Source organism: Cyprinus carpio, chromosome A24, assembly GCF_018340385.1.
Source record: "Cyprinus carpio isolate SPL01 chromosome A24, ASM1834038v1, whole genome shotgun sequence".
Classification (NCBI taxonomy): domain Eukaryota; kingdom Metazoa; phylum Chordata; class Actinopteri; order Cypriniformes; family Cyprinidae; genus Cyprinus; species Cyprinus carpio.
This window is the reverse complement of record NC_056595.1, coordinates 11,441,737-11,455,168: the sequence shown is the minus strand read 5'-3', so window position 1 is coordinate 11,455,168 and position 13,432 is coordinate 11,441,737. Positions and strand designations below refer to the sequence as shown.

The window sequence follows — 13,432 nt, the reverse complement described above, 5'->3', positions numbered from 1 at the left end:
CATAATTTAAGGCCTGTGTGTTTCCATGTCTAGTTTCTGGAATTGTTTGTCTTACCCCCAGTGCTATGTGTGCTTTCTTGGTGTGTTGTTCGATAAAGTTCTGTAATCATTGGGGTCTCTTCACTCCAGCACAGTAGACAGAGTGAAACAATGCAAAAAAATGCTCTAATAGTGTTTGATGTAACACTTGCTCTGGTCAATGTTCTCAGCTGGTCCTAATGAGTATATCTCTTTACGTGACCGTATGATGTAAGCACATTTGGTCAATAACACACACCATTATCTTGTATTGATTAGCTGCTTGTATCTAAGAAAGCATTGTTTCCCAGCAGAATAAACAGTTGTTAAAATTTTTCGGTTATTAAAATTCGACATGCACTCAGGAACAAATTAATGCTGTACAGCCTAACTATAAAACACATTGTCATGTATTGAGTGCATTTAGAGATTAGCATGGAACCAATAAGCAGGCGTTTATCAGGGAACAATTCAAGGTAGCTGAGATTGAAAGCATTTATCAAAATGACATGGAGATCTCAGGAAATACGAGACAGAAATGATGATGCATGTAAAGATGTGCAATTTTAATACATTTTAATACGGTAGCGTCTCAAAGTAGACAAGCTGAACAAACAACTTAATCTATAGAGGTGTTTAATTTACAAGCGGGACAAAATTGAACAGAATTCATTTCAATATCAGATTACCTTAAAATGGTGTTTGGACTACAATATTTTCCACTATGTAGGCCAGTTCCAACTCCAGTCCACCCAAACCATTTATCAAAAATCATAAGGGTTATGATATCAAAATGAGTACATTAACATATTATTTACATATAAATGCCTGTTTAATATTCAATTAAATGTCCCAACCTTATAAAACGACAGTGTTAAATATGCCAGTACACATTACCTAATCATTGCAGAGGTCATCTAGACATAAAAGTCTTAAAGATATTGTAGCAAAAATAGCTTGTTTTATTTGAATTGGTTGTCTCCACAAAAGTGGAGAATATAGTGAAAGATTTTTTCCTTTTCTAACAAATTAATACAGTCACAGAATTCCATTACATTGTCCACAAATGCGTTTTCATTATATTGAAATAAACTGAAATATTTTACGTTTTCCCCACAGAGGAGGTCCAGCAGACCATTGATCGTTTGCTTTGTGCAAAAAGACATTGACATGCTGGACACTGATAGGTCCGATTCAAGGTAGTCACTGTCATGTTGTGTCTCTAATATAATTCATTATGACACAGACGTTCATATTGTTCTAATATACCCGTGACAGCTGTTTATATGACTGCTGTTGCTATGATTCCCCCTGAGAAGCTGTTCTGGGATTGTGTTTTTCTTCTAGGTTGGTGCTGAATTTCCCAGACTCTCTGTTCCAGCTGGAGCAGGCAGAATAGGCACTGGAGCCATTTTTTGGATTTATGGGGGTTGACTGTGAGCTGCTTAGTCATTACTTGCCATCTCAGGTGATGAACTACAGCATATACATACAGTTAGCATGAATTATTCATTGGAATCATATCTAGAGACCAGAATATCTTAGAGACTTGGATCCACTAGCATCTGCATAGCAACCAATAAAAACCTCAGACTTAAGAGTTCATAATAGTGAATTTAACTAGCACATCACATTAATCTTGACCATTTTTGAGCCATTCAGCCATGAATTTATTGTTTTTCATCACAGCACTTTATAGAGGGCACATCTCCTCTGGTGGCCGGAAGGGAAATTACATTCCCCAGAAGGTGAGATTTTGAAATATTGCAGCTGATGTGGGTCAAAGAGTTGAACTTTATGGTTTTCATCCAATCTATCCCTGTCTTTCCCTTTCAAGGCCTCATTGCTTCTTCTAAATCAATCACTATCAAAGACGCGGTGCCTGTGCTAGCAGCAGAGGTGATTTTCACTCTACATGCATCTCACTCCTCCATACAGAAAATGGACAGAGATCTATATTTGAGTCTGTGTCCGCAGCCTTTGCTCACACCAAACACATGATGCAACTTTTGTACCATTTGCCTCCACAAAATTCATACAGTTCTTTGTGAAGTTTTAGATGAAAACAGATCAGCTACCCACATGAAGCTTAGTCATGGATAACACCAGATGATACTATCCATTCCTTTTAATCAGTGTTTATTGTACCACACACTTCATATGCTGTTTCCCAATCTCATGTTCCTGAATATATTCCAGTTTGGTGGTGCAGAGTTACCTGAAGCCACGGCTCAGGAGATCGACATGCTCAACATCAAGATCATTTCCATCTTGTTGGTAAAATCGATAGATGGACAGATAGATAGACACTTAAATAAACATTGATCTCAATTAAGAGAGCTAATGTGTCATTATTAGCCATTCACAGGCCCACACAGAATTTTTGCCCACAGAAGTCTGCAGAATGTTTCGCAGATTTCCACCTAATTGGAATGAACTAACACATCCCCCGCTCCTTGTGTGTTCATTTATTAAGAATTTTGGCTAATTTGATGAATGCTTTCAGTTACCTGTTTAGTACTTTCAGATACATTTAACACATTTTACCATTACCATCCCTTGCAATATGGCAAAAATACTGTACATATTTTCAGATATATATTATACAGTTATTACGAAGCCCCTAAATAGTCCTTTGCAAAAAATAAAAAATACACAGACTTTTGCATGAGAAACTATTGAGTGCTCACACGTTACAATGTCTGGTTTATGTAAAATATAACCTATTTCCTTTGTGCATTCCTGCAATTGAACTGTGAAGAAAACAAGAGTATGGATGTACATGAATTAATAAAGACCCATTTGCTCAAAATTTGTCTTTCTTTAAGGCAGTATACCCCTAACATCACAACTGCTGTAAGTCTGCTTTAACACATCCTCAGTGACGTCAGAGAAACCATGCCGTGACATGAGCTGATGGTGTAATACAGCTATGAGCGTTTGCCAAGTTCAAGGGTCCATAAAAAAAACTGACACAGTGAAAAGGTGTTCAAATTTTGTCTTTTGTTAGAGAAGTACGTGATATTTCTAGGCCTTATGTCCTCCCCTTTACCTCTGTGGAGGTCGAGAAACTGTGCTGTGAAATGGGCTGATGGCACAATGGGCACCTAATTGTGCATTATCCTATATGCTCAGGTTAATGGTTAATTAAAATGATTGGTACAGTAAAAAGTGCTCAGATATGTGTTAAAGGGGTCATATGACGTTGCTAAAAAAAGAACATTATTTTGTGTATTTGGTGTAATGAAATGTGTTCATGTGGTTTAAGTTTCAAAAAACACATTATTTTCCACATAATGTACATTATTGTTTTTCCTCCATGCCCTTCCTTTCAGAAACACGCTGATTTTTACAAAGCTCATTGTTCTGAAAAGCAAGGTGTACGTCGATTGTCCAGCTATCCAGTGCATTGTGATTGGCTGAATACCTCAAGCGTGTGACGAAAATGTTATGCCCCTTTCTATACAGTGATACTGTTTTTTTTTTTTTTTATTTTATAAAAAATATTACAAATTAGGAATTTGTTGTTTGTTGTGTGGAAGCTATTACTTGACATAATGATTTATACTGTCTTTTTGCACGTTGCGTTGCATCGCACCGCGTAAACATAAAACCATGTCTGCATTGTGATTGGAGAAACAACAAACAACAAGTGCTCAAAACTCGCGTTTGAATAGTCAGTGGCAAATTCTTTAAATATGAAAACATACTTACAGGCTGTGTGTCAGAACAGCCGGCATTGTAGTCTACTCTCCCAGGATCAGGAAACAGTCCTCTGTAAAATGCGCTGCACACATCTGAATATTTGGGTTGAACTGTTCTGGAACAGTGTTGTAAATACAACTTAACCACTGATTTCTAGTTTTGTCCTCCTTTGGAAGGCGAAACAAAGTAGTTTTGCTTTCGCAAACACAGCGTCTCCACGACATGGCAGCGGTGGCAGCAACAATACTACAGTGAGAATAAAAGCCTTCTTTCCTTCCTTCTTGCGTGAACATTTGGGCGACGTTATGCAAATCTTCCCACACAGTGACGTAGACATGTGGGGGTATGTTTAAACCATAGACTGTATGAAAACATGGACATAGTGTCCGTGACGTCACCCGTAGACTCCTGAAAAGCGTTTTTGAAGCTCAAAGTGTGCAGAGCGGGCTGTCGTCATCTTGGCAGCGCGTTACAGCGCGACTCTTCCGGATAATCGAAAATGGGCAAAATGGCCTTTTATAAAGGACTTTAGTCTTTGTAACGTAGGTTTAGGGGTGGAGATGGGTAGGTTTAGGGATATGGAAAGTGGGAGGAGTTGGATCTGGATTATGGAGTGTGGGAGGAGTTGTATATGTGGACTTCTGCTGTGTTTGGGTAATTGTATATATGGTAATATGAGTTTTGGTGAATCAGTAATTGATATATGGATAGTGTGAGTAGTTGGAGAACTGTTTTGATAATAATCGAAATTTTCTGAAAAAAAGCGGCATCAGCCCATTTCACAGCGAGGTTTCTCTGCCATCACAGAGGATGTGTTAAAGTAGACATAAGGCTGTGATATTATAAGTATTATAACACAAAGAAGCATAAACCAGAAACTCTGTGTGCAAAGGTCCCTATAGGGGCACCATAAGTTATATTTGAAAATACACATAAAATATTACTAACATACATTGCTACATATATTTACAATATTTTTTATATTATTTGAATAAAATACAATAAAAACAGTAATATTGTGAAATATTAAAATTTTAAATAACCATTTTAATATATTTAAAATGTAATTTATTCCTAAATATTCAGCAGCCTTTACTCCAGACTTCAATTTCACATATTCCTTCAAAAATCATTCTAATATGCTGATTTGGTGCTCAAGAAACTTTTATTTATTTATTTATTTTTTATTATCAATGTTAGAAATGGTTGTGCTACTTAATATTTTTGTGGAAACTGTGACACATTTTTTGACCCCAAAACATTTGAAATTTTTTGTTTTTGTATTTTTTTGAAGTTGTTTTGTTAATTAATATTTTTGTATATTTTGAAACCATATAATTTGAACAGAAAATGCTAAAAATATAACACTTAGACTGCATCTGCCTGCTACAAATAGCATTTTTTTTATGTATGTTTTTTTAGGTGAGGTGTTTTTGTGTGTGTTATATTGGGAAGAAATCAGGAGATCTAGATCCTGCTATGGTCTCTGTAGAAAAGTAAATAACACTGAGGGATATAGAGATAGGAAGGTTAAGTACAGAATTCTAATTTGGTTAGTCAAACTGCACCCAATTCAGATTTGCTTGTCAAATTCTTCTTTGACTGACTGTCTGCACTGTAATTTTGCAAGACCTGCTTATTCAGACAGTGTAGTCAATAACTGGTATATCTACTTAATGACTTATTAATGTTAATGGTTTTTACAACAACTAAGAGCGCCATTGTGGAAATTATGTGTTTCTTTATGCCTATCATGACATCTTGTTCCAATGCTGAACTCATGGAGTGCAACATAAGCTTGAAAGCATTAATGCAGTTTAATAAATTGTGTCGGAAACCATGCAGGCATTCACTACATATCAGATGCCACAGTTCACTGCATAATAAATGAGTGAGCAAACTGAGAGAATTTGGACATTACTGAGCATTTTCTATATTATTACATACACATTGCACTCAAAATGACTAAAACTGCTTTAAATCCAGTCCAAATCCTTTTCAGGTTAAAGGACATTTCCAAAAATAAATAAATATATAATTAACAATTTGATCAGATTTAAAACCACATGTCAATGTGGTTGTGTTTGTGCTTCATGGAAAAATACATTTTCATGTTTTTATGGATTTTTCATGGATTTTTTTTTTTTTTTTAAATTGAGCAGTCAGGCAGACTCTTGGTTTGGTTGAGACCCAACAAAACATCAGTTTAGATTGATCCTGGGCCAAATATCCTTGACTTAAACATATCTGAAATAATCTGCTTGACTGTACAGTTTAATGGAACCCATAATGTTTGCCTGAACTGGCCGCTTGTGTTGACCAGGTTATGGCTGTTTTAAACCACCACTGAACACATGTTTGCAGACTGAAAAACAACCAGTGCATCGTGGATGAGGGGAATGGGCGTCTTACGGAGGTCACCTCGATAGGGTTGCCATGGAGATGACCCCTCCCCCCATCACCATGCCACCAACCACAGAAGCCAGTGAGAGAGATGTGGAGATGGAGTACTCCAGTGAGGTTTGTGTGTGTAGCCATGTCCACATTACCTTGCCCATTATGCTCTGGTGTTATATAATGTGTTTTAAAGCATGAATGTCTTTGTAGCAAAGGCAGTTACACTGGCCTGAATCCACAACAGTGTGTTTAGTGTTTTAATAACCTCTCGCTCATTCGTTCTTTCTATTGTTTTGTCCCTCTTTCTCAGACTCTCCTAGTGGAGCAATCTGTCCCACCAACGAGACGTGGTCATAAACGGCAACTGATCTTCATGGACCAAAACACACAGATTTCCCAGGATGCAATGCAGCAACAAATCAACAAACCTCTGATTGAAACTCAATCTCTGGTGGGAGCTCTATGATAGATAACTAACCTAATCCATAGTGCTGGAAATCTTTAGACACCTCATGATTTGATTCGATGTAGTTTCAGGGAGACACGGTGTGATTACATAAACGATTCATGATGCATCTTCATTTTTCCAGCAATAGCGTAGGGGCACAGATCTTTAAGGGGTTAAGATTGGCTCTCTTATGAAAGTGTACTAAAATATGCAAAAATAAATTAAAACTACATATAGAAATATAAATTAATTAAAATGAATGATCTGAAAACAGTGTAGAGGATGTTTTTCTGTATGACAGAATTAAAATATATTTTGATGTTGTTGCTGCTGGTTGACTGTTTAGAGAAATATGTCTAATCAGTTGAGAAAAAAAATGTCAGGAAATAAATAGGCATAAATACTGAAATAAGTATTTATATTTTTGTAACTCTAACTCTAATTCAGTCATTTCCCAAATAATAAATAATTTTAATAAATTAAATAATTTAATATATATGTTTAATTATTTTCTTTATACATACTGTTCAAAATTTTGGTTGGTAAGATTGTTTTGATATTGATTGAAAGAAGTATCTTGTGCTCATCAAGGCTGCATTTGTTTGAACAAAAATACAATAAAACTATATTTATAGACATATTATTACAATTTAAAAAAGAACTTTTCTATATTAATATATTTTAAAATGTAACCTATTCTTGTGATAGTACAGCTGAATTTTCAGTAGTCATTACTCCAGTCATCAGTGTCACATGATTCTTCAGAAATCTTTCTAATATGCTGATTTGCTGTTCAAGAACCTTTATTTTTATCAATGTTGAAAACAGTTGTGCTGCTTAATATTTTTTGTGGAAACCATGATACAATCTATTTATTCTTAGATAAATAGAAAGTTCAAAAGAACAGCATTTATTTGAAATATAAATCTTTTGTAAGGTTATAGAAGTCTTTACTTTTCTTTGATCAGTTTATTGTGTCCCTGCTAAATAAAGTATTTTTATGATTTTTATTTTTTTATTATTATTGTTTCATGTTGTTTATCATTATGAGTTTTTTACTGAAAAAAAATCTTATTGTTTATATATATATATATATGCAGTTTTATATTTTTATATATATATATAAATACACAAATACATATTGGTTCACACCGTTTTGATTGTGATTTTTTTTTTTTTATCCTATTAAATTATTTGCTTATATAATTCTCTTTCTCTATTTGTGTCAATCTGTCTCCATCTTTCTTCCTCTTTTTTCCCTACTCTGACACTCTCCTAAGTATTTCTGCCTCTCGGAAGGCATCAGCAGCAGTCCTGCTCAGCACACCATGTAACTGTACGTCGTCACACACTGTGTCTCAGCACCCCTCATAAATGCTTGCTCATATATAAAAACTGTCATAAAATCATCAACAGCCCTAGAAAATCTCACTTTTTTTTATTATTTGATCATGTATACAGCACAAATATTTATCAGCAAACTGGGAAACACTGAGCTGTTGGAGATGGAAAAAAAGAGGAGCAGAGAGAAGTCAGCAGAGAGGTGAAGAAGTCTTAAACTTATTATCTGGTCATTTCAGACTCGGGGACCTGATCTCAGAGATTTACGAATACACTTTCATGACTTTCTTAACACACTTAAGGGGATAGTTCACCCAAAAATGAACATTTTATGTTTATCTGCTTACCCCCAGGGCCTCCAAGATGTAGATGACTTTGTTTTTTTTTCAGTAGAACACAAATTATGATTTTTAACTCCAGCCATTGCAGTCTCTCAGTCGTATAATGCATGGCAATGGTAACAAAATCTATGAGAGTAAAAAAAACATGTACAGACAAATCCATATTAAACCTTGCGGCTTGTGACGATACATTGATGTGTAAAGACACAAAACGATTGGTCTGTGCAAGAAACTGAACAGTATTTATATAGTTTTTTTTACCTCTGATTCACGCAATGTCTGAACTGTTAGAACTCTTGTGAATGCACAGCAGCAGGCGCCTGAGACATCATCTTCTTCTTGTTGCTTTATGGCGGGTCGCAGACTTTTGTGAATGCACAGCAGCAGGCGCCTCTCAAATGGACCTGACACTCTATCTACAATCTATCTACAATCTACTCTATCTACACTGACACTCTATCTACAATCTCAAATAGGAGTGTCAGTGGTCCATTTGAGAGATAGGTGGCGGTAATGCACTTATAAGTCTGCGGATCTGCCATAAAGCAGTGTCAGTGGTCCATTTGAGAGATAGGTGTTTTTTATGTGTTTATGTGTGTTTTTTTTATTTTCTGAGTTAGTGAATGAGAGGAGATTCCCAAAATCACCTCTGTAAAAACCATTAATATGTCAACAAACTGAAACAAGAATTTTGAACCTGGCATTATCCAGCATTCAGATTTCTGTTTAGGAAATGTATGGAAAATATAGAATATATAAATAGTGCCTCATTTGCATATTTAATGTCTGAAAACATTAGATTCTGTTCGCATATTTTTTTAAAGTATCTTATCGTAGCAAGTACTCTTTTTTTTTAAATGTATGCTAAAATGTACTTTTCACCAGAGAGTCCTTATCCACTTCTCTATCTGTGTGTTTTGTGGATGTTTAGGTGGGCAGGGAATCTGGTGCGGCTGCTTTGGCTCTGTCTGAGCTCTAAAGTGACAACTAAATGCCCTTTTTCATTATGAAATTTCAATGTGAAGTCTCACCTGTTATTTTTGTGATGGATTAGACACAGTGTCCAAGTACTTTTTGCTTTACTTTAGCCTCTTTGCTAAAAATCTCAAACTAACTGAAGCCTATAGGCCCATAAGGGATGAATCACTGGCTGATATGGCTGTGTGTGTCTATGTGTGTGTTTGTCCAGCTGGTTCAGACGTGCCACTGGTTGTGTCTAAAGGATACAAGTCTCAGAGTGACCTCATCACTCCCACCAGCAGATGGTGAGAAATATTAAAACAAAATGCATATTTAAAAAGAGAAGCAGTTACTAAACACTGTATATCAGAACGTTTCAAATTCACCATGAAACATTTATCACAAATGTAACACCAACCTGTCATATGTGGCTACATATTGATATTAAGAATTTCATTTTGCAATTATGTACATAATCAATATAAAATAACAATTGGCAAGAACACAAAATGTAAATTTAGGGCAATATGTACTATTGCAGCACTTGTGAGCACAGCATACTGGAATGTTGCATATTCTGAACAGCTTGTATTACTGGAAAAAGAAAAAGTGCCGCACGACCATGAACATGTAAATTTATGAGGTGACATGTTTTCTGAAGGCATTCAAATGTGGCATTTTACCTTAAGCAAAGTAAATCGCTCATTTCAAGTAATCACTTGTCAGACAGGAAAAAAACTAAACATGCTTAAAATTTAGTTGGGTTAGGATCATTTGTGTAAATTCTTTTCCAAACAGAGCAACTAACAAACTGAAAACTCCTGACCTTCCATGAGTCCAAATGTATAGATTGATTCAAACACATTTCGTAACTGCAGCATTTACCTCCTTGATGTGAGAAGAATTGTGTGAACACTGATATCTTTACATTTCTGACATTTAACAAGCTTCCCAAACTTTAGCAACTAAATTTAGTTCATTTAGAATATCTGGTACAAAATGTAATGCTGGGGAGAGTTTAGGTTGGCTGGTTGGTTAGTTAGTTTTTAGTCCTATAGTCTTAGTCTTAATTGTCAGAAAGTAAAGGCTCCCTGAGTTAAGGTACATAGTTGGTTAAATAGCTATTATTATTTGGTTAAAAAAAAATAAAAAATTATAAAATATCATGAAGGGAAACCCCCACTGATACACTTGAGTGTGTGTGTGTGAGTGAGTGAGTGAGTGAGTGAGTGAGTGAGTGAGTGAGTTGGTCCCAATGAATTAGAATAATTAATTAAATCTGGTGCAAGATTTCATTGGAAACCCACAAATTTAGTCAACTGGTTTGTGGAAATATTTATAAAGTGAAGCTTTATATTAGTTGTGAGTTAGTTAATATCATCATTTAAAAATAATCATTTTATATAATTTTTTCTTTTCTTTTTTTAAATATCGGGTGCAGTATTTGTGGGGAAACATCATAGATTTAGTTGTTTTGTGCATATCTTAAAGTGTAGCCCCCACTGTGTTATTTAGTTAGTTAGATAATAACATTAATATCAATGCTGTTCAGATAATAATAACAGCATTTCATAAAACCAGTCATACCTAAACAATAACTCAAAATAATAATAATAATATTATTATTATTATTAATAATAATATATGTATATATATACAAAATAAACATTTATTTTAACATAGCATGGATATTTTAAAAGTATAAACACTAAACTTAAACATTATACTTGTTTACATTAGATTGGTATGATGACAACTTTTTTTGTATGAAAGAATTAATGTAAGAGTTTTAACAAAAACAGGAGCTGCACATTTTTGCTTTTAAACCTTCTGAAATGCCCTGTTCCATATATACATTTATTATACATTGTATATTAAACTGAGAAAGGTACCTAAATTATTGCCTGTGTTAATGACAAAATGTAGCTTAAGTTGTTTTGAATCTGGAGCATAGATTTAAAAGGGCCTTACTTATTTATTTACTTGTTTATAAATAACCACTCTTTCATAATTTTATTTATTTATTTATTTATTTTATACCCAGGAAAGCAATGGTATTAGAATTAACTAACATTAAAAATATTAAATAAAATTCAATAAAGCTAAATAGAACTATTAAAAAAGACATGTACATTACAAAACTACTAAAATTTTAATTAAAATGAAAAATCAAATTATAAAAATAAGCTAATTAAAATTATTAACAAATATATATTAATTAAATACTATGACAGTATGAAAGTAATACTAAATATTTATCTGCTTATGCAGCCCATTAAAATGCAACTGTTTACTGGATTTTACAGTTCAAAGATTATCAAAATGATGGTTTTATGCAGTGGCTTTGGGCTTCTTTGATTGATTTGTTCTGGCATGTGGGTAACAGTTTTATTTAGTAAATCTTTTTGAGAAATTACTTAAAATAATATGTTGTCAGCACACTTGAAATCTGCAAAACACACACTGAAAAATCAACATTAACACTGAATAGTCAAGAAAGAGTAACCATACACATAAAAACCCAATTAAATGTAACAACAGATTTCCCAGTTTGTTGTTGTTGCTGACTTTCATTGCACAAATTCTTCATCTCCACACTTAATTACAACTGGTATTACTAGCTGAAGTGAATTTTATCAGCATTTTGTTTCAGTCTGTCAGTTTGCACTAGGCCACAGTGTCAGGACTTGCAGTAACATAACGCTCGATTCCTGACAGTTAGCTAACAGTTGACATCTGCAGCCAATATAACGCTCATGGCTGCTGAGTAAGTGTGCTTGGTATTTGCACGTTCAGAACTCTCTCCTGTTGGTGTGTTGAGCATTTGATGTTCGCTCTCTTGCTCAACACACTTCTTTTACAACCTCAAAGTCTTCCGGGTTTGTGTGTAGAATTTGTCATGGAAATCTGATGCAGATAATACAATATTCTTGTGTTCCCCCCACCTCCAGCTGAAAATGAACTCCAGCCAGTGAAAATCACTCTGGCTTTGGACACAGTGTCAGAGTCCAAGTCCAAATGGCAGAAGACAGAAGAAAAACGAGACTTGCCAAGTGAGGAGTGAGTGATGTTTGACAGCTAGGCTAAAGCAATCTCACACTTCAGATGACACAGAAGACTCTTCCACTTTAAGGTTATGGGCGTTTTAAACTGGTGCACAATAGTCTAAATTCTATGTGCTATGCTGTAATTGAAGGATTCATTTTACTTATTTTATGCGGCAGTATAACTAAAGGTTTTTTTTTTTTTGTAGTATGCTACAAAGAGGTTTTAATCTCATGCTTTTTTTTTAGTATTCAGCATACATTTCATCATGGACAGCTTTACCTATAAAATGTTAACTATATAAAGTTTATTTTTATTACAGTAATGTTTAATAGTTTTAGGCCAGTAAGTTTATTTTCCTAAGCAATTAATTTAATTTAGCAAGTATGCATTTAAAATGATCAAAAATGACAGTAAAAATGTTTGTAACAAAAGATTCAAAAATTCAGCTTTCAGCATCACAAGAATAACATTTAAAAATGCTATTTGTAATTGGAAACAGTTATTTTCAATTTTAATTTATTTATTTATTTGATCAAATAAAGGCCTTTAAAAACCTTAAAAATGTTACAGACCCCAAATTTCTCAACAGTAGTGTACCTTTTTATTTAATTTGCTGGTGCATAAAAGGATGCATTAATAATGCAATGAAGAGTTCAAATGATCCAGAAATTATATAAACCCACTCTGCAGCATTAAACCCTGTACTTATAATCTGCACTTTTCTATAATAATAAAAATGTGCTTTTTTTAAGAAAGATTGTGGATTCTCACACTAATTCTGGATAAGTCTAACATTCATTGCATGTGGCAGCATTTCAAAACTTGCATAACAGAAATACAGGAACAACAATGAACAGTTCATAGAAATATATTTCTTTCACTGCAAGGACAATTCAAAGGTTTCACACTCGAATATTAAGCCAGAATTTCATGGAATATTAAATACAGATGGGAATGAATGCAGAAGATTCATTGAGACATACAGAAAAAAAATTAATGAAAGAAAACAACTCAGTAAAACAAAATAAAAGTGACAAGAAGCACAAGTGAACATTGCAATAAATTAAGAGAAATTAGTCTCATCATCTCTGCTGCAATACAGAAAGCTGAGTACACCAGTGAGAGCATACTCAGCTAACAGAATCAGCCCATTTCTAATATAATAAAAAACCTA

At 34.2% G+C, this 13,432-nt stretch overlaps 1 pseudogene; it reads left to right on the top strand.

Moving 5' to 3' along the window:
• Nucleotides 1–993: 993 nt before the first annotated feature.
• Nucleotides 994–12,274, top strand: LOC122135461 (annotated as a pseudogene).
• Nucleotides 12,275–13,432: the final 1,158 nt, after the last annotated feature.